Source organism: Schistocerca americana, chromosome 5, assembly GCF_021461395.2.
Source record: "Schistocerca americana isolate TAMUIC-IGC-003095 chromosome 5, iqSchAmer2.1, whole genome shotgun sequence".
Lineage (NCBI taxonomy): Eukaryota > Metazoa > Arthropoda > Insecta > Orthoptera > Acrididae > Schistocerca > Schistocerca americana.
The window spans coordinates 713,345,276-713,369,557 of NC_060123.1; positions in this window are offsets into that span (position 1 = coordinate 713,345,276).

Here is a 24,282-nt window from a genome sequence, read left to right on the forward strand (position 1 = left end):
AATTCCATAGGCACTAAATGGAAAAGTATTGCGACGCTAAGAAGAATTAAAGTGCCGATACGTCAAGAGCCATAGCTGTGGTTGTATGTGTGCTCTGTGCCTCGCCATCTCGCCGCCCGCCAACCGCCGCATCGATATAAACAGGTTGAAACTTTTAGTGCTGTATTCGTATGGACCAGTGTTACTTTTGTTCCATACTGTTCAATAACAACTTAAATTTTACCAGAACTTTCCTATCATTTAACTATCCTCACAACTAACCTAGATAGGGTCCTTTCCAAATGTTGTGCAATCCGAGTGTCCCGAAATGAAAAATTAAATTTTGTGTTATTAACAATTACCTGCAAACCTAACTATGTAAGAATGGTGTTTAAAGAACTGTTTTGTTAATGAACCAGTAAATGAATAACGAAGGTCTGACAAAGTTGGAAGATAACTTTAATATTGATTTAGTAATGAAGTTTAATTACTTCGAGACAGATAAAAAGGTATTTAAATAAGCAGGAAATAAGATAAAAAGAACAGTAACTCATATACTGGAAATCTTGAGCGCTTAATGAATTTAGTAATCAATTTTTTTTTAATACAGTGATCACAACAATTTCATGGTCCCCCCCCCCCTTTTTTTTATTCATTTGAATTCTGAAGTGCTCTAAATTGATTTGACCAGCAAAAGTTAAAGTCAATATACATGTAAAAAGTTATCAGGGTTTTACCTTTATCAAAAAATTACCTTTTGTGTGTGGCCCCAAAGTGCTATTTCTAGGGTAACCTAAGTCCGATTTTAATCAGATCAATAGACAGTACGAAGTTCTGTAGTATACATTATAGTGTAGTGTTATGTATTTATAGTTTTTCCATATCAGTACAGAACGTGAAACTATCACTTCAATAGATTTTCTGGTTCTAAAATGCTACTATATTATGCAGTGTTACTACTTGTTGCTTGGCACGAATATCTGCCAACTTGTACAGGGAAGAAACTCAGTTAATGCCTAATTAGGCTGGCGACCGTATTATTAACAAATTGATAGCATCTGCTGTGCTTTCTTTTGTCCGTCCTGACGTGTAGTTGCATTTCGAACTTACTTGACGTATCATTGTTATTACAGAGTGGGTGTAAGTCTGATTTGCCACCATTCAGGTACACGCGGTCAATATCTATACAAAAATCCTGTCTCGTAAGGTAAACCCCACTCACTTACCATAGTACAGGTTTTAATGAGTATTGTGTGACCCGCGCACACGTTACGAGTTGTGGTGAGGCATTGCCGTCGGATGTTGTCTTTCAGCATCCCTAGAGATGTTGGTCGATCACGATACACTTGCGACTTCAGGTAACCTCAAAGTCAATAATCGCACGGACTGAAGTTTGGGGACCTGGGAGGCCAAGCATGACGAAAGTGGCGGCTGAGCACACGATCCTCACCAAACGACGCGCGCACGTTACAAGTGGCTCCCGGTGACAGGACATCCAGTATTTTCGGTCACAAATTAATGTGAATACCGAACAGTGGATGTTCAGTGGCACGAATTGTAATAATATTCAGTATAGTAAATAGCAGTGAACGTCAAGTACGGTAGTGAGGTGTAATTTGCGTTCAGTATGGACAAGAACGTAGCCACAGTAGATGTGCCGAGTGTAATGGAAAATGCGGCTGGGAATAACAGGAGTGTACGCGGCCAGATAACAGATGGCGTTAGCGGAAGACAATTGGCGTACATACAATACCACGAACATGTTAACGAACAGATTGAAATGTCGAGATTGCCTAGAACACAGCAAGGAATAAAACAGGAAGTAGAGGATGACTTTGTAGATGATAGTGGGTATGTGAACGAATCCACTGAGATGTTTGATTCACCACAGATAAAGAAAGAACCGAAAGAAAATTTTGATGTAGGATCGGAACACACCGATTTCGTAGAACAAAACAGCGTGAAAATTTTAAGCATGAACGATTTATTTGAACAATTAACCAAACAAATCGCAGGACAGAGTGAGCAGCTCAAAACACAGAATGATAAGCTTCAAAGACAAGTCAGTAATCAGGTTAGTCAGCTTAAAACACACGTTGACGAGCAAAAAGTGGCTCTGAGCACTATGGGACTTAACATCTATGGTCATCAGTCCCCTAGAACTTAGAACTACTTAAACCTAACTAACCTAAGGACAGCACACAACACCCAGCCATCACGAGGCAGAGAAAATCCCTGACCCCGCCGGGAATCGAACCTGGGAACCCGGGCGTGGGAAGCGAGAACGCTACCGCACGACCACGAGATGCGTGCAGTTGACGAGCAGCTTAAAACACAAAGTAATCAGCTCAAAACACACGTTGAGGAGCAGCTTAAAACACGAGTTGGTCAGCTTAAAGCACAGGTCGAAGAACAAGGAATTAAAATTAGTAAACAAATAGAACAGGTAGAACAAAAAGTGGGTAATTTAAGTTCTGCAGTAAATACTATGAAGTCTGAAATTGACGCTATTAGTAAAAATATGAATACAATGCAGGGGAAATTGACGACATTAACAGTAGGTTTGATGTTGAAATTCTCAAGAGCCTCTAGTTGAAACAAAAGTAGACGAAAAAGTTTTCAGTCTTAAAACTGAGATCGTAAACGAATGCCAACATGGAGTCTCACAGTTGAAAAAGGTGGTTTCAGATACTGAAAGAAATTTAGGCGAAAAAGTTACCGGATGTGTACAAAAGTGTGAACAAAATACATCGAAAATTCAAGGCAAAATTTTCGATCTCGAAAGTAAAATCAAAGATAGGCCTGGTGTTGTCTGTAGTGGCGCGCCACTTACGAAGCTGTTGGAAGGTGAGGAGCGCTTCGATCCCGCCAAGAAACATAATGGATGGCATCCGTTGGATTTCATCAAAAATTGCGAGAGGATGTTTCCTGAACACTTGTCTGGGCAAGATAAGATAAACGTAGTAATTAGCGACTTAGCAGGTGACGCTAAGCGATGGGGAATTAACTTGAATACCGAACTAATGACGTTCGAAGAGTTTAAACAAAAGTTTACGGAAGAATATTGGTCCGAACAAAAACAGGATCATTTGTGGCGCGAGTTTATCGTGGCCAGACTTCATGACAACAGGGCCAGGAATCCTTTGAAAGATTTCTGCGATTATTGGTACTGAAAGTTGACACATTTAAGAGGGAGAATATCCGATTCTGAAATCATATGGGAGCTATATAAAAAGCTTCCAGAAGATTCGAAGAGATATGTGGGAAGCAATCATCGCAGCTTCCAAGCGTTTCTCGAAAGGGTCGAAGATGAAGATCACTGGCGCGAAAGTCGTGCCAATTATCAAAATTTTAGTGACAGAAATAATCGCAATAGTGACAAGAGAAATGACGGCGATGGGTTTCCCGTCAACATGATACAGAGAGGTAGAGGCAGAGAAAGAGGAAGAGGGGGTTATCCAGGTCGCGGTAGAGGGTACACCACGCAAAATAATAACGACGCGGGAAACTGAATTCCGCGAACGTTGTGGGCCAAATGGAAGCGGACAGAACATACCGGCCCCGATTTGAGAAATGTTACCGGACTGGCAGTAAAGTTATGAGACAGCTTAGAGACAGGCGGGGAACGACGCAACGTGTTGTTGCGGAACAAGCGTCAGGTGCGAGCGCAGGTGACTCATCTTCGCCGCCCAGAACGATACATGTTAACAGGCGAGTGGAGCATCAGTGGGGAACGGCCCAGCCCAGCAGAACAGATGTTCAAAGAGAAGCCGCTAGCAAGGCGGCAGCATTAGGTACGAACATTGACATAAGAGCTGGTGAATACATTACGAGTGGTAATTCCGTGGTGAAGGAAATAGTAGTTGGAACAGTGGATACACAGAGAGGTGCGATTAGCAGTGTTGGCAATGAAGTAAATGGCGAGAATGAATTAGCAGAAGTAACTGATTGGCATGTGCAGATCGATGATCTGTACAAGGGCCTCAAGCAATGTGAGTGGGAGGATTTTAAGAAGCAGTATGAGGCAAGGAGGTTAATTAGTGAAAAAGGAGATAGTAGGGACGTCGATAAGGTGACGTGGCCCGAATTCGAAGAGGAGAGAGTAAACAGCGCCGCACAAAGTATGCGTGCTGCCGATAGGACGATGGTTAAAGATAGGAAATCCTAAGCATTGACGAGGAAGTAACTTCTGTTAACGATCCACCAACAGTACAAGCTGCTACCGAAAGGCACCGTGGGGAAGGGGCAGGTAATTACCTAAGAGTAACTAAAGTCCACGAGGATTACACTAAATATGAAGTAACATTGGATGTGAGTAAAGCTGATAATGAGGTCGTTTTGTCAAAAGAGGATACTGAGTTAAAATCAAAGCCTGACGAAAATGCAGAGGAAGAACTTAGTGCCTGTCTCAGAAAAGCTTTTATGTTGGAACCTGAAAGCGATCCAGAATGGTCGGATTCTGACGATAGTTCAGATGACGAGTATTTCGGTACTAGCGAAAATAATGGGAATACAACTAATTGCGATAATGTACATACTGATGACGAAGTTTTAAAACAGAACCCAGATGTTGAGACTGAACACAGAAAGAAAGAGCCACCTGATGACTCAGTGTTCATTTTGCAAAGAATTCAAGTAAGCAAAGACTTTGAGCTCCAGAAACCGAGAAAGCCACCAGATATAAATGGTTCACGGGTCAGGAACGTATCTTGGGACAATGGCACAGTCGACCAAGGTGCGTTGTGGAAAAAAACAGGAAGGGGCATGATGTAGAGCCTAGGGCAGATTTATATTGGACTTTGAGAATCTCATGAACACCTTACATCATGAAACTGCTGGGTTCCCACCGGAAGAAATTTTGTTAGGCAGCAGAAGTAAAAGTTTAATTGAGGAAAAACTAAAGTTTCCACCTCATACAGGCTTGGGGTTGAGTGAAAAGAAAGAATTAGTCAGAAAAAGGGCAAAGCAAAAAGCTGAATCTAGATCTAAAAGACATGATAAAAAATTGAAAGTTTCAAAATTTAAAATTGGGGATTACGTTCTTTTAAAAACCCACGAAAAATCTAGTGAACTGAACCATGAAATTTCCAAATTTAAATACATTTATAATGGACTTTATATAATACAGAACATTCCACATGATAATGCTTACTACCTGATCTACCCAAAATCCAAAAGACCTTTAGGTGTAAGAAACGTTGTGGACCTGAAACTGTATGTTCCTAGGAATGAGTAACCTAAGTACAATCAGAAAGCAATCTGCAGTAAATGTGCTGGATCTAATGCTGAAACTATTTTATTCCAAATGTAACAAACCTTTGTAAATGTATGTATACCAATGTCAGTGTGCTAATGTACTTATATGAGTTTCAGATTACCAAATGTACTATAAATTTAAAGATGTATGGAGAAAAGGGCTGAAATGAAAGGGTAAATGCAGCAAGCCAAATAAAAGATGGGACTGCCAAAAATCACAGTAGGCAGTATATGAGTCATAATATAAAGGACTGCCAAACACCAAAGAGGGCAGATAATTAGTCAAAGGAGAATTGTAAGTGTGGTACAGGTGATGTGATAAAATGATGTGAAGTGGACTGCCCAAATCTGAATAATAGGCAGCAAATACGTGTAGTAATTTTTCCTAAATATTATTGTGTGTTTATTAGTAAATAAGGAAATGGACTGCTATTTAATGCAAGCAGCAACAAATGGTTTTATAGTGTATATAGGTATTTGCATATGCTTTGTAGTTAAGTGTTTGTGTTTCAGCTTTTGAATTTATTTTTCTGAGAAATTTAATAATAAGTAATTTGCTATTCAAATCATGTTGTGATAGGAGGTTGGACTGTGCCAAAGGCACTTAAGTAAATGATAGGTAAATGTTCTCGATATATTAAAAAGTATAAACCTATATAATGTGAGTGAAAGAAAGTTAGTGGTATAAACTTTTATGATGGCACATTCATGCAAAGATTCAGAACAACTGTATAAAAATAAAGTTTAGTGTTCCCATCAAATTTACACTTAGTGAAATTTACTGGAAACAGGGGCATGTGCAACAACAACAACGCTGTACTATTGTACATTTAAGTAAATTTTTTTTCCATCTGATTTTTCGATAAATTAGTGTAATCGATGTTCTGATTTCATTTCTTTTTGCTTAATGTCATTGTGTTAAGAAAACTGTAAACAATTTTCAATGTGAATATTAATGTTTATGTCAAATGTCAAACAATGTTGTAAAAGAATTGAAATGTAACAAATGTTGGAACTGTTGCAAGATGTTTAAAATTGTAACTGTGCGTCTGGTCCATACGCAGGCAATGTTAGGATATGTATAATGTAAAACCTCGGGTGAATACCCTGTCTGTAAGGGAGCGTTAAAAGGTGGATAGCAGGAGAGCGCGGGAAAATGCACGCGGGCGTTGTACGGCACAACGGACTCAGCAGTAGTAGTTGGAGTGTGGCATTGGTCTGAGCAACACGTTCTGGAGCGAGGAGGCTCTCCTGCAAGACGTACTTTCACTGAGCCTCGGGTATGCCGTTCCAAAGCCCATACAGCATGGCAAAATTCCATAAGCACTAAATGGAAAAGTATTGCGACGCTAAGAACAATTAAAGTGCCGATACGTCAAGAGCCATAGCTGTGGTTGTATGTGTGCTCTGTGCCTCGCCATCTCGCCGCCCGCCAACCGCCGCATCGATATAAACAGGTTGAAACTTTTAGTACTGTATTCGTATGGACCAGTGTTACTTTTGTTCCATACTGTTCAATAACAACTTAAATTTTACCAGAACTTTCCTATCATTTAATTATCCTCACAACTAACCTAGATAGGGTCCTTTCCATATGTTGTGCAATCCGAGTGTCCCGAAATGAAAAATTTAATTTTGTGTTAATAACAATTACCTGCAGACCTAACTATGTAAGAATGGTGTTTAAAGAACTGTTTTGTTAATGAACCAGTAAATGAATAACGAAGGTCTGACAAAGTTGGAAGATAACTTTAATATTGATTTAGTAATGAAGTTTAATTATTTCGAGACAGATAAAAAGGTATTTAAATAAGCAGGAAATAAGATAAAAAGAACAGTAACTCATATACTGGAAATCTTGAGCGCTTAATGACTTTGGTAATCAAATTTTTTTTAATACAGTGATGACAACAATTTCAAGGTCCCCCCACCGTTTTTTATTCATTTGAACTCTGAAGTGCTCTAAATTGATTTGACCAGCAAAAGTTAAAAGTCAATATATATGTAAAAAGTTATCAGGGTTTTATCTTTATCAAAAAATGACATTTTGTGTGTGGCCCCAAAGTGCTATTTCTAGGGTAACCTAAGTCTGATTTTAATCAGATCAATAGACAGTACGAAGTTTTGTAGTATACATTATAGTGTAGTGTTATGTATTTATAGTTTTTCCATATCAGTACAGAACGTGAAACTATCAGTTCAATAGATTTTCTGGTTCTAAAATGCTACTATATTAAGCAGCGTTACTACTTGCTGCTTTGCGCGAATATCTGCCAACTTGCACAGGGAAGAAACTCAGTTAATGCCTAATTAGGCTGGCGACTGTATTATTAGCAAATTGGTAGCATCTGCTGTGCTTTCTTTTGTCCGTCCTGACGTGTAGTTGCATTTCGAATTTACTTAACGTATCATTGTTATTACAGAGTGGGTGTAAGTCTGATTAGCCACCATTCAGGTACACGCGGTCAATATCTATACAAAAATCCTGTCTCGTAAGGTAAACCCCACTCACTTATCATAGTACAGGCTTTAAAGAGTATTGTGTGGCCCGCGCACACGTTACAGGTTGACCAACAATGACTACACTAAACAGATTCAGAAGGATGTAGTTTGCAGTAGGTACTGGGAGATGAAGAGGCTTGCACAGGATAGACTAGCATGGAGAGTTGCATCAAACCAGTCACTGGACTGAAGACCACAACAACAACACATAACTCATTTATAGTTTCCCAAATGTGTTAACAACAACGGTTTAAGAAATTCATTTCCGATTACAGTTCCGTAATTGTATGTTTACGTCATCCCCCATAAACTTATCATCAGCGATGGTAAATGTATCCGACGAAATAGCGACGTTTTACGAGACTAATAATCTGTTGCCTTCTTATCCACCATATTTCAACACGAGAAACAGTCACCAGCGCTAGACCACAGTGCATTTTAACATAGGAAATAGTCATCAGACCACAGCACACCATTTATTTAACACCGACTAGAAGGCGGGAATTCTGACGTTCTGTTCCAACAAATAGTCGACATTACTGGAGAGTATTTCAGATTTGAACACTACAGAATGAGTATCTCCATGTTGTTTTGTTGTTGTGGTCTTCAGTCCAGAGACTGGTTTGATGCAGCCCTCCATGCTACTCAATGCTGTGCAAGCTTCTTCATCTCCCAGTACCTACTGCAACCTACATCCTGCTGAATCTGTTTAGTATCTTCAGCTCTTGGTCTCCGTCTACGATTTTTACCCTCCACGCTGCCCTCCAATACTAAAATGGTCATCCCTTGATGCCTCAGAATATGCCCTACCAACCGATCCCTTCTTCTAGTCAAGTTGCGCCACAAGTTTCTCTTCTCACCAATTCTATTCAATACCTCCTTATTAGTTATGTGATCTACCCAACTAATCTTCAGCATTCTTCTGTAGCACCACATTTCGAAATCTTCTATTTTCTTCTTGTCTAAACTGTTTATCATCCACGTTTCACTTCCATACATTGCTACACTCCATACAAATACTTTCAGAAACAACTTCCTGTCACTTAAATCTATACTCGATGTTAACAAATTTCTCTTTTTCAGAAATGTTTTCCTTGCCATTGCCAGTCTACATTTTATTTGCTCTCTGGTTTGACCATCATCAGTTATTTCGCTCCCCAAATAGCAAAACTCGTTTACTACTTTAAGCGTCTCATTTCCTAATATAATTCCCTCAGCATCACCCGATTTAATTTGACTACATTCCATTATCCTCGTCTTCCTTTCAAGACACTGTCCATTCTGTTCAGCTGCTCTTCCAGGTTCTTTCCTGTCTCTAACAGATTTACAACGTCATCGGCGAACCTCAGAGTTTTTATTTCTTCCTCCAATGGATTTTAATTCCAACTCCGAATCTCCATAGCAATCCATATCACAGAGTAGATGCTGCACGGGTTCAAAACAACTGAATGCTTAAAGTTACTTGGGAGAGGCGCGCTTTCGTTCTCCAATTGCTTCATAGGCAATGGAATAGAAAAAGGAACCAACTAGCAGTGATATAATCTTAACAATTTGTTGTATGCAGGCTTACTACCCATCAAGAATGGTCTATAACACCAAACACAACACGCACAAGAACCTGCACATCACACGTCCCATTTCAGATTAATTGTTAGTGTGTTTGTACAGGAAAGTGTGCTATAATAATTCAAATAGTTATTTCGGAAGCACTGCAGAGTGATGAATAAGACTGATGTAACACAAAAAGAGAATGACAATGTCTTTTTAGCAACGGCGTATCACTTCCCTCAATTCACAAAGTACGAAATGTATATTAACAAAATATAGAAGATCAGAAAATATGCAATAATAAACAATATTTTGCTTTTACAAGTTGCAGTACGTTTTATTCGATTACATTAATACATGCAAATGTGACTTCTATGGAACTTGCAAAATTTTTGGACAAGTTCCAAGATGCTACTCCAGGCCGGTGTAAAATTAATTGGCGCAACGGAAAATAGTGAACGCTGGAATGAAGATTTGATCCTGTCTGACTACCCCCTGAAGCAGATCTTAGAATCTCTCTTAGAATCTCCTCCTTCTTGCTCTATGATGTATAAATTACAACATAAACATGAATGGATGATTAAGGGAACTAGTAACTATAAAATGATAAATGCTGTTTTAGCTCATATATTTGTTGTAGATCAAAACATTAATACATGCAAATGTGACTTCTATGGAACTTACAAAATTTTTGGACAAGTTCCAAGATGCTACTCCAGGCCGGTGTAAAATTAATGGGCGCAACGGAAAATAGTGAACGCTGGAATGAAGATTTGATCCTGTCTGACTACCCCCTGAAGCAGATCTTAGAATCTCTCTTAGAATCTCCTCCTTCTTGCTCTACGATGTATAAATTACAACATAAACATAAATGGATGATTAAGGGAACTAGTAACTATAAAATGATAAATGCTGTTTTAGCTTATATATTTGTTGTAGATCAAAACCCCTTTCATTTATAACTGTTTATATATCAATGTCCAATGGACATAAATAGATACAAATGAATTTCCTTACCAATGTGATTGATGAATTGCCTAAATCTGCCCTTTTTTACGGCTACGCGATCTAATATAATTAATGCAAGACGACTGACATAATCTACATACCAAACACTACAAGTGAATACCTATACTCATACAACGACATGGTTCTCAGAGTAAAAAATCCTCAGAAATAACCCAACCTGCGATTTCCGAGGTAACGATTTCTCGTTGCTTTCTGCTGCTTCCAGATTTTCAGAGTTTCCGAAATATTGTCCAGTTATCCTTCTGGCCCCACTACAACACCAGCCGGCTGCCACTGTATTGCGCTTCCGCGCTCAGGTGGCCAGACCGTCCGTCTTGGCACTCCCTTTATGAAGCACGACCAACACACCTGTGCGGGCTTTTCCCTTCAGGGCTTGAGTTACGCCTGCCGTTTCATTTCCACTGGCGTTCCAACCTCTACTAGTACAGGCAATGATTCATTACACTGTTTTGATAATTAAGACACTCTGTCACCTTTCATACATTAAGTGTTAACCATTATTTACAAGGTGTACGTGACAGTGTCAGTCTTCTTTAAATATTCATATATATGTTGTACAACAAATCAAATGATATCTAATTCCACTTTTAAATCACGGCAAAGTATGTAGATAAGTGTTCGTAAGGTGCAAAATTATAGCCATCTTGCAAGGTGTTCGACTCATCTATGGAAGCGACTACAATCATCTGTGCATGTTTCCATGGGCCAGTATCTGCATCACTATAGGCAAAATCCCAACAAGATGTGCAATCTGTATCAAATTCTCCTTCTCAAAGGTGCACTTTCTGCTTCCTCTTATTAGAGAAAGTGAGAAGTGTATTCATGATTTAAGGGTTCTTACATATACTTCTAACTCCAAGACGAGAGTGTCTCCTGTGGTAGATGCTTGATCCCATACATACCGATATGATGTTTGCCCTACACCATACGATGGTTTACAATCGTGCATAAATGGAATTATATGTATCAAAGAGGTGAACCACACACAATTTTTTTGTGCACGGAGGCAGGGAGAGCAGCTCCCAAGGTACATCACTTCACCCCAGACCTCATAATCCTGTAACTGTGTTCTGTTGCAGTGCTTTTTAATGCGCTGTACCACCCGTATCTGAGGATGACGCACACATGGAGTGGCATCTCCCTCCTTCCCTGCAAAAAAATCTTGTTTGTGGTTCACGTTCTGGATACGTATAATGAAACGTCCCCTTGGAAAAATTAAAAATTACTGTGCTGGTTATTTGATTTTCAAACAGCTGAGCAAAACTGAACGTACTCAGACATTTCTCTCTTTACTTTTTCTGATAGTCACTAAACGGACACACAATATTTTTTTTTTTAGCGCAACGCAATCTGACTTTCAATAATCCCTACAAAAGAATGCCCCTGACTAACCAAAACCTATACCTTTCATGAATCACTTATCTAACAAAGATCTTCGTAACTCGAACTACTGCAATACAGCGAGCGCCAATATTGCCAGCTAAATGAAAGATTCTAACTACTAAAGGCACTAACTACTGATTGGCATAGTTAGCAACTGAAAGATTTTGATAAAGAAGAAACAATGTATTTACCTTAATAGTGTTCAAAAGTTATATATACACTCCTGGAAATTGAAATAAGAACACCGTGAATTCATTGTCCCAGGAAGGGGAAACTTTATTGACACATTCCTGGGGTCAGATACATCACATGATCACACTGACAGAACCACAGGCACATAGACACAGGCAACAGAGCATGCACAATGTCGGCACTAGTACAGTGTATATCCACCTTTCGCAGCAATGCAGGCTGCTTTTCTCCCATGGAGACGATCGTAGAGATGCTGGGTGTAGTCCTGTGGAACGGCTTGCCATGCCATTTCCACCTGGTGCCTCAGTTGGACCAGCGTTCGTGCTGGACGTGCAGACCGCGTGAGACGACGCTTCATCCAGTCCCAAACATGCTCAATGGGGGACAGATCCGGAGATCTTGCTGGCCAGGGTAGTTGACTTACACCTTCTAGAGCACGTTGGCACAGGATACATGCGGACGTGCATTGTCCTGTTGGAACAGCAAGTTCCCTTGCCGGTCTAGGAATGGTAGAACGATGGGTTCGATGACGGTTTGGATGTACCGTGCGCTATTCAGTGTCCCCTCGACGATCACCAGTGGTGTACGGCCAGTGTAGGAGATCGCTCCCCACACCATGATGCCGGGTGTTGGCCCTGTGTGCCTCGGTCGTATGCAGTCCTGATTGTGGCGCTCACCTGCACGGCGCCAAACACGCATACGACCATCATTGCACCAAGGCAGAAGCGACTCTCATCGCTGAAGACGACACGTCTCCATTCGTCCCTCCATTCACACCTGTCGCGACACCACTGGAGGAGGGCTGCACGATGTTGGGGCGTGAGCGGAAGACGGCCTAACGGTGTGCGGGACCGTAGCCCAGCTTCATGGAGACGGTTGCGAATGGTCCTCGCCGATACCCCAGGAGCAACAGTGTCCCTAATTTGCTGGGAAGTGGCGGTGCGGTCCCCTACGGCACTGCGTAGGATCCTACGGTCTTGGCGTGCATCCGTGCGTCGCTGCGGTCCGGTCCCAGGTCGACGGGCACGTGCACCTTCCGCCGACCACTGGCGACAACATCGATGTACTGTGGAGACCTCACGCCCCACGTGTTGAGCAATTCGGCGGTGCGTCCACCCGGCCTCCCGCATGTCCACTATACGCCCTCGCTCAAAGTCCGTCAACTGCACATACGGTTCACGTCCACGCTGTCGCGGCATGCTACCAGTGTTAAAGACTGCGATGGAGCTCCGTATGCCACGGCAAACTGGCTGACACTGACGGCGGCGGTGCACAAATGCTGCGCAGCTAGCGCCATTCGACGGCCAACACCGCGGTTCCTGGTGTGTCCGCTGTGCCGTGCGTGTGATCATTGCTTGTACAGCCCTCTCGCAGTGTCCGGAGCAAGTATGGTGGGTCTGACACACCGGTGTCAATGTGTTCTTTTTTCCATTTCCAGGAGTGTATATACGTATATTTTGAAGTATATGTAATAAGCCTTAAATCGTTAAGAAGCATTTCAAATTGTGTAAGAAGAAGAAGCATAAAGTGTAGTTTACAGAAGAAGGAGAATGTGAGATTGTTTACAAAGTAACTGCTTAAGTTTTTGGCTATCGTGCTGTATGTATTGGCCCACAGGAAGAGGCAGCCAACGAATGTAGCTGCTGCCACAGATGTGTCAAAAACCTGTCCAGAATTTTGAGACCTATATTGGATGAATGCCATACGAGTCGTATATGGAGTAAATTTCATAGTCTTTACATTCCCCCTACCCCCATGCTTTCTGTCCTTGTTCTGCCCCTCCATTGCTGTGTCCACCTCCACATTCCCCCTTCCTCTCTCTCACTATCTTACTCCAATTTCTCTTTCCACGTTATCATCCCATTACCAATAGCGGGTTACTGATTTTTATCCTTGCAGGATTTCATTACACATATAAGTAGTATGTGTATCAAGTTAGTCTGAAACCAATGTAATGGTTTACGAGCAGCTTTTTGTCTGTGGCTTTGCCCACATATTCACGTCACAAATATTTAACGTATTTTACACATATTAGTACACACATTTTACTTGCATTTCTTGCGTTTCGTCTCCGTACTCTCTCTCAGTAACTTCCTTCGAACGGTTCGCCTATCTCTATATTTCTTCTTTCCGACGTCCCTTCCCCCTGCACTGGTAGATACTTGGTAGGCAGTGCAAAGCAGCGGTGATGAAACCACTACCGAATGCCTACCCAACAGAGGCCGCGTAACTCAAGTTGCCAACCAGTTCCTGTAAGTTCATATTCAAAAACTTCGGGCGTTCGGAGGATGTAGTTTAATTTCAGTAACCATTTGAAAATTCTACTGAAACGGCTTTTTATTCTTAATAAAGCACGTGAAATGACTATCGGGTCCGTATTCAATAAGGCAAATGCTCAATCATTCCAAGTTCACAGTCTATACAACATATTCTCGCACGAGAAAGCAGCCAGAATTTCTCCAAGTCCTACACGATAAAATTTGTGATCTAACAGTCATTGACCAACCACTATTAGCGAGTTGAACATTTGGTCTTTTCAGTGGTCCTCTATGTCAGAAGTGCTCGCCAAAATATTCCATGAAGAACGACCAAAAGGTCACACGCTTATAAAACTTCAACTAAGTTATTCAGGAACATCAGACTTCCCGCAAAATGTTCGTGACTTAAGCCGCCTTAGTCGCGACACGTTTTAAACGCAATGAACTCGCTAGTTCTTCATTTTACATCTAACATGGTGTTACTCGGAAGCAGGTTCACGAGTGGCTACTTCGATGCTCCTCTCCTCACTGCCTATCTATCTGCACGCTCGAATCACTTAATTCTGATTGGCTGTTGATCTGAATGACCAATCAGAATGATCCTTCCAGATCATTCTCACGGCAAAACTTGCCTTAGCCAGCCACTAATCAGGTAGTCATTGACGTCATTACAAGTTCAATTTTTAATACATTGTTTAATAAAATAGAACGAAATGCAAAATATTCTTTAAATTGACACAGAAAATTTTTCCGCTTCAGACTTTTATTCTGGCTGCTCTCTTACAAAAGCAAGCACACATCGACATATGTCATCAGCATCGTGGTTGCAACAGTTTCCCCATGGTTCAATTTTATAAGGTTTTAATAAAATAGCATGAAGTTTTAACACTCTGTCATTCACACAAAAAATAATAAGCAAATAATAATTTTGAATGATTTTTGCACTACATAACGTAGAGGAATTAAAGTTTTGAAAAGAAAATTTCAGTGAAGTGATTTTATATACTGTGAGTTTTGTTCGGACTTCAGATGATAATAAAAGATATTTGCTTATTGTTCCTAACTGGGTATTGAAACATAAGTGTCGGTTTTAGGACAATTAAGCAAATTTCCGAGTCTCCGTAACTATAATAGATAAATATCTGAAATTTTGACAGTATCCCTTCCTTAATGACAAAAGATTGCATACCAAGTTTGAACAAAATCGGATGATAATTACTATGGTTTATTTAGATTCGTACGGGGTATGAATTTGCCTACTGACTGTTACCTGAGACCTTTCTCACGGCTGGTAGCGTCAGCTGCGCTGTGAGCGAAGAAAAAGACGTAGCCATCCTGCATCGAATGTTATCTCGTAATAACTTGTTATGTTATACTGTGTGTTTTTCCGTCCATAACTTCTCAATGGAAGATTAGATGTGGCGCAGTTTTATCCTCCTCACGACATAGTCTACTTTTATGGACTATTTCCTCTATATATATATCGCGTCTAGCTGCTTCGTAAAGTGCCCATGGACAGTCACACGCCTTACATTAGTTTAATCCGTTTCCTGTTGAAATTCAGGATTATTTTAACTTCTCTTTAAACATGGCTTTTCCATGTTTTTGTTTCTGGGTCGTAGTCCAATATTCTATGTACTACCTCCTGATCCAGCTACTAAGTTTTAATTTTACCAATGCCTTAACGATGGTTAGAAAATGTTCAGATCCAATAAATGGAGTCGTCGCGCCTGCCCTGTCAGCTTATTCATCGCTACATTGACCAGGGACCCACACTAAAAGGCGGGTGACCTTGAGCGGGACTTAGCCGCTGGACGAGGCAGCCGGGCAACACGGGCCCTAGTATTACTAGGCCCGTGTTGCTGGAAAATCAAGATTGCGCAACACTGATAAGGCGCGCTGGCGCTGTGCGCGCTAGTGGGGGCAGGAAGTTCTGACGTCATGTGGCTTGATAACTGTGCGTAGAGGCAGCAGCATGTTCATTCGACTCGAGGCAGCCGCACGAAGCACACAGCCATGCCTTACCGTCGCAGAAGATACATGAGGAGGAACAGACTTCCAGTGTACAAGACAGTGGATACATTTTCAATTACACCAAATGAGACTGGTCAGCAGGAGTTACTACAAGGACCTATTACTTTTGTTGGTTGCAAGATTCAATTTTCTTGTACTACAACAGAAATTCTGCTCTGTGCACGCTCTAAGAGTGTGGAGTAGAGGCGCGAACTTGTCTACAGAAACTGCTCTCTGTAGTCTAAGCTGTACCACAAGTACTCCGGCCCGAGTATCTCCGTCTCTGTTCGACCCGACAGTAAACCAGATGACGTCCCCTGGACGTCCACTGTTCTTGTCTTCCAGTTGTTACAACTAAAGGTTTATTGAAGCAGCTGGGAATTGTTGAATGGTTATCTGTCATTTCGCCGATTATTCATAATTTAACACACTCTAGCTAGGACGTGCGCGACAGCTCCGTTTATTGAACCAGGACCTCTCCTAACCACCACTAATGGGATGGTAAAATCAGTATTACGTAACTGGATCAGAAGGTAGTATGTACAAGATTCGACTACGGAAGGATGCATAGAGCTATTTCCTAAAAAGTGTAGAGCTTTCTCCATCCTCGCCAACAAACCGCTGATGTGCTGTTTCACATGATTTTTATGGCTGATATGTGTGTTGGTTTACATGTACACAAACCTTAGTTAACCTTTTCTCCCTAACATACACATTAAGTAGATTTTCTAATGTCTGAAGAAGAAATGATGAGGGCAGACTGATCAGTCTCATAACTTTAGCCTTCATCTCAACAATTCTCACAGGCTTCGAAATGAAAACAAAACTTGTTGTTCCCCAAGCATTAGGAATGATTCTTGCTGCTGTCCTTACTCTAAACGGTCTGTATAAGAATCTAATTAAACACTCTCCTATTTTTTGCAGTACATCTGGAAAGACTCCTTCTCTTCTCTTGGAAGACTTGAATGGTGAAAAAAATCACACTGCTGACGGAATTTTCTGGAGAACGTTACATTCTCTGGCAGATTCGCCGTTTTCCCTTTAATTATCTGTAAACCTGTACCTGTCATGAACTGACTCCTGGTCTGTGTTATCTGCCAGAAAGCACTGAGGGAAGTGAGCCTTGAGAGGCACATGCTAACCATGTATATCCAGCATCCTCCCTCCTTAGAGCACCTAATGGTTTAGTTGTTATTCTAGTGATGATTTTATGAAGTCTAGCTCAAGTAGCTGTATCTCCCACTTCCTCGCTGAATACCTACCAGAAAGATAGCCTTGTTTGCTTGATCGCAAGGTTGCGTTTCATCTGGGCTTCCTGAAATTTTGCCTACTTTCCCTCCTTCGTCGGAACATTGAACAGTCTTCTTAACTGCTTCCTTTACACTCCCAGATTATTGTTCTGGCAAGGTAAATTTCTGTTTGCGCACTTCTTGGTGATTGGACAGTTTTCTAAATATGAGATCATAATGGCAGATGCCACTGTGTCTCCCATTTTCTCAAAACCTACTGGGTTCCTTATTTAAGTTCTTAGTTCAGATCACCATGAATTAAGGACTTTCCTGTATGAGTCTCAGTCTGTTTTCCCAGGTTTTGCTATAGGTCGTGGAATGTTTGACACTCATTTCAACGTCAGACTTAATATAGATGTAGCCAGATAAAGATAGTTCCATCAATATATATGATGATGTTTCACCTAACTACCCATTGTAGCGACAAATCTACCTGTTATAGTAAACATTCGAGTGAGTGCTGATCTCTGCTGTCGGTGTCGCTGCTTTCCCGCACTAGGCTGTACGCATTTGCATCACAAGCAACCAACAGTTGATCATTCTGCTGTGAGCAGCTAACTACCAGTCTGCTCACTTCCAGGGATGCAGGAGTGCCATCCTCACAAGGAGGGTAAGCTAAGGCCAACACAATTTCCCTTGTGTTTCATGTTGATGGTCATTAAGTCCCTGCAACAGAAGTCCACCGCTGACATGTATGAAATTCCATTAAAAATAAACGCAAGTTCTAGAGGTCTTTAAATTGCTAACATATATCAACCTATCTCCAGTTCCTCCGAGGCCTCAAACGACCCCTTTGTATAAACAGAGTTTCTGGTTTAGGACCCCGTCCATCCGTCTTCTCAGACGACTCAGGATGGCAGTTACCACTCTATTGTGTTACAAGTTTATCTGAAACACTTGCAGCCTTAAACTTGGAGCCTTGGTCGCTTCTGATGTCTTTGATTATCCCGACGTGCGGGAACCCTAAGTAGAATTTCAGATCCTGTTCTCGCATTGCCGCTAGCACCACAAAGGTTTGACCATTCGACACAACTTTTTGGTTGATTACTCTCCAATAGTCTGTCGAGACCTTCTCGTTCTGTGCTGTCATTTTCTCGAACAGAGGCTGTAGAGGAGAATTCTTAAGAAGTTGTGGTACCCAAATTCATGCCTTTGGGGTCCTGAAGAGCTCAGTGGCTGTCTTGACTTGCAGCTTCACCTCCTCCCATGAAGATATCTTGGGCACCATATCCTTCAGCCACTTCACCGTTTCCTATTACTTCACAGACAAATATAAGAACACCTTTGTCCAGATAGACACTCCTGAATTTGGGTACTCCCCAATTTTCTCGAAGAGAGCCACATCAACAAACTCCCTCCACTCTGAAGTGAAGTTGGTCAGCGGTCAACTTTTGGCTAACCGCCATCCAGAAAACCTAGACTGCAATGCTACAGGTTTATTTCTCTGTTTACTGCTTCGGTTTTACCTGGATCCGTTTATCTTGAGGACTGGGAGTACTAGACACCTCCCTTGTTCCTTGTCTTAGAGTTACCAGTGGTCCGATCACTCGCTCCACTCTGGTACAGTCTGTTTTTGGTTGTCTGAGTTTAAAGACCTTCTACTTCTCTCTACTTATGTTTAGGAAGGTATTCCATACCTTCCTTTACTTTTTTCCTTAGAGATGTTTCCTCTCTGACTCTTTGAGCCTCAGACAAGTATTTGAATTTGACCTGGTAAACTTCTCACTAACATCGCCAGATCCAATTACCTTAACAACTTACATCTCTTCCAACCCCGGTACTTGTATGTTTCAGGTCTCATCGAGTCCCTCAGTTTTTGTTTTGCTTTCCGTGTTATCCATTTCGGTCTCACCAAAGCTAGAAATCTCTTCGTTCGACACTACGAAACACCATGCCTTGCGAGGTCAATTATCCCTGAGGCTCCGGTGATAACTCACATTCACCAAGTGCCATGCACCCATTGGCACGGATCGCATCAAACTCTGGGATGGGTATCTGCGGAATTAGGAAATGGCTACAGGAATGGATGTGGGAGTGGTTCATCCGCTGAGGCACGTCCGGCATGGGAGAAACTGCGAGTAGCTACGCTACAGCCGGCATAGCCGTCAGCTGCACGCGAATACGTAAGCCTCTCCTCCCGCATGGGTACATAGTTCGGCAAGGCAGAGCTCCACGGAGAGGTGCGAAATGAGTTAGTAGCAAAGAAACAATACAACAAAACGTCATGCAGGATGCGGCAGTTTTTCGTATATCTCATTGTTTATGACCTCGTATCTCCTTAAATATGTACGTTCGGTGACATATTTTTGCAAGTGCGTTCAGTGATATATGTGGATACTACCTGCAAAATTTGTTGGGGATAGTATTATTAGTAAATAAGCATTGAATTAAAATGTCATGTTTGATGCAGCAGTTGTATTCCATGAACAGTGAAAATGTAGTAAGAGATAAACATCTTCCGTCCCTCATTTTGTGGTGCGTGTGAACGATGACTATAGCCCTGGGCTACGCTTCTCTTCCACCTCCACTTCTTTGAGTTGTAGGTGGTTCTTCCCCCACTGTAGTTCTTCCCTGCCAGTAAGTAATGTGTGCTGAAGTTTGACTGAGATCGATCCATTGATTTATAAGTACATGCGGAATATATATACAATCATCCACTTTTATAATATGTACGATTTACCAACGTGAGTAATACGTCTTTCATCAATGTATCATGTACGGCACAGATTTGGTGAAAAACTTGAGTTCCTAGTCCAATTTGGAGCAAAATTCGTGACCTTGACGCTATAAAGAAGTAGTTAAAGCATTTCGCAAAGCTTCCTAATGACACTGGTGCCAAGAACTCATGCCGCTGGAAGGCTGTCTAAATAACACTTTATTAGTAAAAACGTAATTTGAACCACGACCAACCCACTGGTAGTTGTAAACGCCAAGTATAGTAAATATCGCAGTACGATTCCTTGTCATGAACGATGAACAACGTCTTTTTTTCTTATGTGCAAACTAAGCCCAGCTTTATGCTAGATTAAAATGGATGATGGCGTCTCGCCAATGTACACATGTCTCTGATAAGCATCGTGAAACACATTTTCTCTTGCGTTTCGATAGATAGTTGTAACTTCAGTTATAGGACACACAGACATAGTCAGCCCAAACAAGTGCCCCCCCCCCCCCCCCCCTACGTGAGGCGGGGCGGAAAACGTCTATTTGTATTGTCGCGCACTTTTTATTTTCTTCCAGAATGAATCTTTTTCGAAAGTCCCACGTTTGGGTCCCTGTCCGGCACATCTCCCAGGAAATTTCATTTTTTCCCCTATGGAATTTTATATGCCAGTTCGACATAGTAGTCCCATGTATGTATAGTCCTAAATTCGATACTACGATGTGTATTAACACGGCAAGGTTAACGAGAAGTAGAACTAATACGACAGTAGGATGTGAAATGGTTCAAACGGCTGTGAGCACTATGGGACTTAATTTCTGAGGTCATCAGTCCCCTAGAACTTAGAACTACTTAAACCTAACTAACTAGAGGACATCACACACATCCATGCCCGAGGCAGGATTCGAACCTGCGACCGTAGCGGTCACGCGGTTCCAAACTGAAGCGCTTAGAACCGCACGGCCACACCGGCCGGCTAGTAGGATGTGAGCAGAGTAAACAAACTTTTCAGTCGACGTGAGTGTATAATCTCGTTGAGCTGAATTTCTCAGTGATGACTCCATCTACATACTGCAAAAACGAAATATCAGATATTAACAGAACACGAGAGAAAATGAGCTTGAGGATGTTCAGCAGAGATATCACGTTATAAGTAGTGTATGTAGAAACAAAAGGCCAAAGTAACAAAGAAATCTTAACTATGTGCGTTACCACTTGAGTATAAAGTATTATCATCTCCAATCGATATCTCACTCTCCATTCGAAATTTATTGTCAGCAAAACGTTGATTGAGCTTAGCATTTCAATATAAGCCTGTGTTTTAGCTGCTATAAGTTCAGTTGTTTGGTTTTTATTTGTTCGATTCTCGTAATTCATAGAAATTCATTATTGTGCTCTCAGCAGATTTGTTTTCTCTATTGCACCATTCACACCGTATCGTAGTGTCATTTTCATTCTATAGTTAGTGACGTTCGTTAACACTCCAAGATTAGCGGGGGTCTTAATTATTCTCCTGCCCTTCTTTCTGGTGCACAAAACACTCTTTATAATTTTGCTTGGACGCTGGCAAACGTGACATAATACCACACACATTTCAACAGTCCAGTTGTCTAGAGTAGATTCACACGTTTCAGTGGCATTATTGCAGTTAGGATGCTAATTTATGTGGTACTATAATAGGTTATAGTCATAACTGAGAGGAGAAACATCCATCATATCCTTGGAACGAGTGAGACGAAATGGATTGGACAGAACTCAACACTGCAGATTGGTGGGTACGATTTACACTGGCATGGTCATAAGGAAGTGGCGAAGAATGGAGAGGGCCTTTTGTTTCAAATGGACGTTGGCCCCATTACAGATGTAAGCTTTTTAAGTGAAGGGATAATTAAAGCCGGCCATCCTGAACATGGGAAACAATAGTTTCACTATACTCCAAGTATACACGCCTTAGCAATGGTGCAGTGAGGATGGAAAGGTTAGATTCGTTGAGGAATAGCAAGCCCAAATAACAGGTGATAACGTAATTATAATACGGGATTTTAATGCTCAGATCGGCATTGGTAGAAAGGGATACGATGAAGTGATGTGACCTTTTGGCTATGGAGAAACAAATGTTGAGGGTGTAGAAACTCTAATTATCTGGACAAGCAATAATCGTGTAGTAAAGAAGACACACTAGATAGTCATAAGATTATTAGAAACGCATGGAATGATTAATCTACCACAGTTATCGACTATCTCTTAACAGAAAAATTGATTGGAGGAAAAGTGAGGAACACCAATGTTAGACCAAGTGAGTGTTTGTATCACAGGTTACTAATAGCTGATTTAAATTATAAGATTAAAAGAGTGACTATTTTAGAAGGTATGCCTAAAAGATGAAAGTGAAAAAAGTTTCCAAAAGTCAGTAGTACAAAAATTGCCAAGAGCTGAGACTGTAGTGTGGACGAAGAACGAAACCTGTGTAGAACATCAACAGTCAATGGTGTTACGCCTATATGTGGAACTACAGAGTAAAAGATACGGATAAAGAACAGAATATAGCAAGGAAAAACGTGGAGACTGACAAAAGAGATCACAACGAAGGGCGATGCCCAATGATGAGCACAAGGCGACAACATTGGATCAGGAACGTTTACAGAAGAATCTCCAAGCAAAGAGAATTGTCGAAAAAGAAAAGGAGAAGAGTTGGGAAATATCCACCCAGAAAGTAGAGGAAGATAGAACCGGACTCAAAAACTATCATATATTTTGCTGAAAAGTAAAGGATTTCACACAGAAGATATAAAATCGATTGAAACAGAACATCGGTGTATCATCAGCCACGTGGTAGGCATCAGGGAAATGAAGAATTAGTTTGAAATCTTACTGACACTGAAGTAAGGGAAGAAGACCATCCAATTTCTTGGGCAGAAACTGAAAATGCCCTGAAAGAGACGAAAGCTGGGAAGGCGACAGGATTAGATGAACTTGACAGTGGATATAAAGAGGTAGCTAGAATCCTAATAATACAATGGTTATATCGGATGTTGGAGGCGTTATCGACAAAGAACAAAGTGCCATGTGACTGGAAAAAGGAAATTATAATGCCATTCTTTAAAAATGAAGTAAAAAGAAGTGCACCACCTACCGAGGAAGCACTGCTATCATACTGCCTTACGATAATGGAAAATATCATAGAAAAGAATCTGAGGTGAATCCTAGAACGTTAACTGTAGAATAACTCTACGGATTCGGAAGTAACAGGGGAAAGATGTACCTCATATTGCCCTCTATCAGTCAATGAAGAAATATTGGGGAAAAGGAAACCTACTAATATTACTACTCCTCTATTTCGTAAAAGAATGTGACAGTATATCAAGATGTAAAATATGAGATTCCTTGAGAAAATATAGATTTCTTGATTCATTAATTATAAACGTTCAGGTAAATATGAAGGCTGTGCAAGCAGTGTACATGTAGGAGCGGGAAAATCGAGATGATTTAAGGCAAATAGGCGTGTCCAGCAAGACAGTCGTCTTCCCCGTTACTCCTAATTACACATGTGGATTCAATTATGATAGAAATCAAGGAAGTAGAAAATGAAGTTCTCAGTACTCTGCTTTTGCTGATGATATTTCCAGTTGGGGAGAGATGTGAATGAAAGTTCAGGTGAGACTGGAATACGGGAACAAAAATTTTAAAGAATTCAAATTCACTGTAAGTAAGACCAAGAGAGTGGCGATGAAAATTAGTAGGACACCCACACCTTGTAACATCATGCTGTAAGGAATGGAGATTGAATGTGTGAAAAGTTTCGATTATCTGGGTAAAGTCATATCAAGTGATGGAAGTACCAAACTGGACATTATAAAGAGTGTAGCTAAAGGATACAGCTTTTTCCGTCACGTACGAAGCCTGTCCTAGGACAAGGGAGCCGTACTAACACGGAGAGTTTCCCAGGGTTGGAATCGATATACGGTGTTATTGATTACAGTCCCAGGTATTTCACTCTGCAACCGTTTATCATCGTAGGCTCTCCTTTGCGAGTAATAGATGAAATAACATTTAGTTATTTTGAGTAATGTTCTAGACCCTTAAAAAAGACAGTCCCACAGATGGAGGAGTCGTAATGTAGTGGCTAGAGTACGAGCATGACGTGCAGAATGTCGTGGGTTCAAATCGTCTC